This window comes from Monodelphis domestica, chromosome 1 (assembly GCF_027887165.1).
Source record: "Monodelphis domestica isolate mMonDom1 chromosome 1, mMonDom1.pri, whole genome shotgun sequence".
In the NCBI taxonomy this organism is placed as follows: Eukaryota; Metazoa; Chordata; class Mammalia; order Didelphimorphia; family Didelphidae; genus Monodelphis; species Monodelphis domestica.
The window spans coordinates 681043620-681050145 of record NC_077227.1 but is presented as its reverse complement, the minus strand read 5'-3'; positions in this window follow the sequence as shown (position 1 = coordinate 681050145).

The following is a 6526-nucleotide window of genomic DNA, read 5'->3' as shown; positions in this document are numbered from 1 at the left end:
TTTGCCTTTTCAATAAGGTGAGGTGGAAGAGAGGAAACAAAAGAATTTGGGGGGCAATTTTTAAAGAAATTAATGTTAAAATTTATGTTTTCATGTAATTAATAAAAATGAATTAAAAATAGGAAATCTACTATGTATATTGTGATATAACTAATATAGGGCAGCTTGGTGGCACAGTGAATTTAGGGCCAGACTTAAATTCAGAAAGAATCATCTTCCCACATCCAAATATGGCTTCAGATACATATTAATCAAGTCACTTAAATGTTAGCTCCTATCTTCATCTCTAAAATGAGCTAAAGGAGGAAAGACAAACTACTCCAGAATCTTTGATGAGAAAATCCTAAAATGAGATCACCAAAAGTCAGACACAACGTAATAACCACTGAGCAATAACAAATAATCACATACAAATTCAGGTATAAAATCTTATATTTAAGTTTTAAAAAATAGTTTCATAAGTGTAGGTTAATCCATTAGTGTTAGATAGCAATTTGGAAATTTGGAGGGAGTGCAGCAGACTATAAAGTCAATGAGTCAATAATATGGTAGCCAAAAAATGTTAATATATTTTGAGACCTCTAATTAGTTAGGATACTCTACCTGATGTCAGTAAGAGCTGTGCTGATATCTGACTCAGATATATACTGGCTATCTACTCTGGTTTAAAAATGTGAATTCTATAACTTGTAGATCTTTGAGCAGCTAATAATTTATTTATGTCTTCATATTGCTCCTAAGAAATTGACATCCAGAAGAAAGGGAAAGGGGTTGAAATAGAGAATTTAGCTATCTATTATTAGTTCCCTAATCTAGATCCCTAAAAGAATAGGTTAGTTTTCCATTGCATTATATCTGTGCAAAACAAAGTAACTGACAGTGAAATTCTCATATAAGAAATTATTTCATTATTACAATGTCCATTAGAATGGATGAGGAAATTGGTGGATTATTCAGTTTTGCCCTGAATACTAATATGGATAGATTATTTTTTGTTAAGGTATTCTGAATAATCACTAGAGGAAATTACACTGATCTTTCAAATCTCCCTATCTTAGTAATAAGAAAATTCCATTTTTTTGAGAATCTAATAAGGCATATTGAATGAACTGTTATTTAGAATTGAAACTACTTTTATATGAGTGTAGCTAGGTGATTCAGCAGATAAACTGCTATACTTAGAATCAAAAGACTTGAGTTCAAATCTTGTCTCAGACGTTGGGTATATGATTCTGGAAAAGTTTCAATACCTGCTGTTTGCTTACTCTTGTAGAAGGACAGTTCTATATTAAAATATTGCCATAACACACATAATACACCACCACTTTAGTATTATATATATATATCTTAATGATAAAAAACCTTATCATTTTCAAAATTTTCAATGTTCAAGGCTCAACCAGAGATGTATTATATTATTTAGTCTCAAAATCCTCAGTGCTAAATATACACAATGCTTGAATAAAACATGATATATTACTTATTGAAAATAATTTAAGGGAAGTTTTAAAAACATTAGTTTCCAGAATAGGAAAGGAAAGTAAATCATTAGTTTATGTCATTACATGAATATGCTAATAACAAAGAGGAAAAGTCATACTGTTTGAATAAATAAAAACATTTTATTGAAGTAATTTATTTTTCTTTATAAATGTTATTAACCACTATATACATCCATAATAAAATGTACCACTCATTATATGTTTTTTCATTAGAAATAGCATAATGAAAATGACAATTAACTTTTAATGCATTCATTAGTAAAATTGAATATTGAAAAATTAATAAAGCAAACTCAATTTCAAAATTATATCTATTATTAGCATTATAAATATTAGAAAGCAAATGTATAAAAATTCGTGGCAATGATATATGACTCAAATAAGAAAACCATGTAATGTGACAAATTCTTTCTCTTTCTCTTTATCTCTTCCTTCTGCTGGTGCAAATTGGTGAGATTTCCAAATAGATCCTATAACAGATAAATACTAAAACTAAAATGCAGAAATGGACCTGAAGATAATATTCATCACTGACCTCTGCCACCCTAACTTTCTGAACCTAATTACAGATAGTCAAAGTCAATACATTAGCACACAACCAGACTTCTGAAAGACAAATGATCTGTCCCAGGGACAAAAGGGAACCACAGATCTCTTTCAGACAATAGGCAATAAGGAAAGCTAGTCACAATCATCAATCAGATGAGATAGGGTCAGTATCCCTCACAGACTTATTTCTTTAAGAATTTATTCACTATGTTAATGCTTAGAGTCACTAATCTAGGGGGAAAAGCATTTTAAGTAGCAGTTTACTATGTTAAGCAGAGCCAAGAAAATGATGAGACTATGGACTATAGGAACTCAAGAAAATGACAATGTGTGGGTATTAACTTCTTCCTTTGGTACCTTAAGAGAGGAAATTGAAGATGTTCAGAATTACATTCTCAAATATAGTTTATTTAATTAGAGGTCTTTTTATTGTGAAATATTAGCTGTCATAATTTGTCCTACTCTAAATACCTCCCTCAGCCTTTTTAACTACCTGAAGATAAACTCATTGTAGATGATTGTACAATGGATAATGAACTAAATTTGAAATTACAAGTTCTTAAATTAATATTATATCTCAGATATGTATAGTCACGTGGCTCTTAAAAAGTCACTCACAATCCTTGAATCTTTCAATTTCAACAATTGGAAAATGGGAATGATAACAACATCTATCTTCCAAGACTGCTAGAAGGATAAAATAACATAATATTTATAAAATGCTTTTCTAAACCTTATGTTATTTATTATTGTCATCATCATGATCATTATAATCATTATTGATATCCCTTCATAAGGAGACATGACAAAAACTCTCCTGCCTGTTTTAGGCAAAAAACCAGGCAAGACACACTACTTTGAGTTAATTGTTTGGGTCCCAAGGGAGATTCACAAATTCATACATAGTATAAAAAAGTGTAAGGTGGTCTCACAATACAACAGAGAAATTCTTGAACACATTTTTCTACTCTAGTTGTTCATCTGAATCTTTGCACATTCCATGTAGAAATAGTTTTTCTTAGCTTAGACAAATAACAAAAATACAGATTAGGTCACCAACATTAGTGGTACCTCAAATCATAGCTTTAAAAGAATAATAATAAATATCTTTCAAAGAGGGCATTAGGTGGTAAAGACATTTTTGAGCTTAACTGCCTAAATAATGTTTGTTACATGCCTCTTGACTCATACAATTTTCTTCTTTCTATTACTTGCAAGAAATTTGAACCCATTTGACTTTCTTGTTTCATTCTAGCATGGGCGTTTGGATGACTAGCATTTGGTTATAGTAGAAAGAATTCTGGCTTATTTATTGGTTAGATTAAATGTCCATTTAAGTTCACCCAAACCCTAATTTTGCCTATTACCTCTGAATGCCAGCTAAATTAGACTTAACTTTCAAACAGACTGCATTCAGTAGGATTTTATTATCAATGAAATGTATCCATCAACCTTATGAATCATTGCAACTATGAGAACAATAGGTAACTACTTTCAGGTGATTATCCAGGGAGATCTCTGCTAGGTTAGCTAGCTTGACCAGATCTATAAAGTTAGTCATTGAGGTCAAATTTGATCTCAGGCCTCCCCTGATACTAAGTACATATTGTATGCACAGTTCTATATTTGTTTTTCTAAACCATATTTAATATTTTTTAGTCTTAAACCAAAAGTAACAAATGTACCAGCCTTTCTCCTCCCATGAAAATAAATTATCTCAGTGCTCGAATTATTTTAATCCTTTCTCAAAGATTAATCATTTTTGATACAAATATTTGGAAGTTATGTTGTTTTATTTTTCCCTGAGAACTTTAAACTCATTTGCCAATATCTTTAAACAAGGATCAAAACATCATAGTTTAACTATTTAGCTACTTCTATCTCATGAAAAAAAATTAAATGAGGTTTAGGATTAGGAATATAATCTTTCACTAATATTGTTGGAGAAAGGTACATAAACATATTGAAATATCAGCTAAGCATTCCTAGAGTAAATGCTTCATGCAATGATGTGCATATATGTATGCATTTTACATAAAAATATAATGTGATGCACGTATATGTAATATCTATACATATAGAAATACATATACACTATCTCCATTGAAATCTGGCAGTTTAAAAAAGCACTGTTAAAGACCACATAATAGTACATTGTTCTTTTCCTATACAAAGATTTTGTAAACTCTTTGATGTTCCAAACTCATAAATAGTGATATCTATTTCAAATCTATGTCTATATTCCTAGAACCTAGAATAATGCCTTGAAAGTATTAAGCATAGTAGACACATGTTGGATTGAATTATGAAATAAAAATAATCAATTCAAAGTAAAGAGGGCTTCTTTTTCTCCCTATATATACAGCTTTTTAATTTTTCTTTTATAAATGTAAATTTACTTCAGCATAACTTTGTTAATATAAATCAAAATTATTTGAGTAGTGCAAAGCAATTATTTGTGTAAATATAAAAATATAAATATATTTAGCTAATAAATTAAAGTACCTTGTGTTTTTCTTATAGGTTATTTAAATTTAAAAATGAAAAATTTATATTTTACTCCAATCACTTCCACACTAATAATTCTCTTTTTATCCTACATTTAATAAACATTCAGAAATCTAATATTGATTATCTGATGGCATCTTCCTGACCTGAAAGACCTCCAAAAAGACTTTGGTAAAAGAACACTTGCAAAATAAATATCAATTGCTCCAGAAATGCCCCTCCCTTGAGAGAAAGTCCCTTTCCCCCTGCCTACACTATTATCTGAGGGCATATTTAAACATTGGGAGAGTGATTCAGAAGCATGAAATTCTACCCAACTTCACCTTTCCTCAAGTAGACCTAATGCCTTCAACTACCAACACCAGACACACAAAGGACCTTTGTTTTCCACTTACACTCATTCTTTTCCAAAAAATTTGCAATTTCTCTTTTCTCCCCTCAGCCTTCAGAATTGAATCACTGATGTTCTATGAATAAACCACATTCCCCTCTGAGAGACTGAGTATATATTCTCTCCTCCAATTTATTTCAAATACTCCTCCTAAAATGATTAGTTATTAAAAATATTTTATAATTTTTATTGTAAAATGTATAATTTATTAATTCATAATTAATTATATAACTATTTATATATAATAGAACATCTTATATATGATACATTAGTAATTAATATAATTTATAATTATTAATTATTGGTTCCTTTTTTAATTTTTAGATTTTCTTCCTATATGAAGTTCACATATAGAATGTTGATCTAGCCCACATTTTCTCAAGATGCCTGGCAGCAATTGGTTTCAACCTGATAATCTGACCTTAACCCTGCCCTTTTCCAAGAATATATTTCTTATGTATAGTAAAATTTAAGCTTCTCAGAAGACATAGACTTTTATTTTCGCTTGTTTTGTATCTTAGTACTGAGATACTGAGATGTGCATCCCTGGCACATAATAAAATTCTGACAAAAAATATACTATCTGGTGGATGTACCAGAAAGCTAAAAAAGTTATTGCTGATCAAACAAGATGATATAGTATTGGCCAAAACTGCATCCCAATTCCTATTCAAGTACAGATAATAATTGCTGCAATAATTGAAGACAAGTCTAGTGGTGGAGTCAAGATGGTGAAGTAGTAGCAGTGAAAATCTGAAACTCCTCTGAATATCTCCCAAACCAATCTTTAAAAGGTGCCTCAAAATAACAAGAATCAAAGCAAGAGAGTGAGGGGGCTCTCCTAGTGAATACAATGTGGAAGGTAGGCCGAAAGAGTAGATTTCCATTATATAAAGGGGAACCAAAAGGAAAACTGCAAAAGGAAAGTGCAGGACAACCTCCCCCATACCTACTGGGGCAGATGCAGAACCAGGAAGTATGCAATTTTGGGGTCCTGGGGTGTGGGCTACACCAACATAACAGCACCTCAGACTCACCCCAAGAAGCTCCAGGTCATGGCAGTGAAGTCTGGAGGTCCAGCCTCCTCAGCAGAACTGAAGACAAGCCCAGGGCAAAACCTTGTGAACCAGAAGTTAAGACAGAAATGGCCAGCAACATGCAGATTTCACAGTCACAGGTGGGAAAATGAGCAAACAGAAGCAAAACACACACAGACACACACACACACACACACACACACACACACACAAACTCCTGATATTCAAAGATTTCTGTGGAGAAAATGAGTAAAAAATAGAAGTAACTAGAGGTTGTGAGAAATAAGAAAAGACATGCAAAATCTCCAAATAAATGAGAATTGGTCATAAGCTCTAAAAAATTAAAAATGGAATTTAAAAAAATCAAACAAAACAGATTGAAGAAAATGGGGGAAAAGAAATGAAAGTAATTAAGACAAGTCAAAATAGGAAAAGGCCTCAGCTTTTTAATATTTAAGTGAGGTTGGTGGCATGATTGATAGAATGTTGAATATAGAATCAGGAAAATCTAAGATCATATCCAAATTCAGAAACTATTG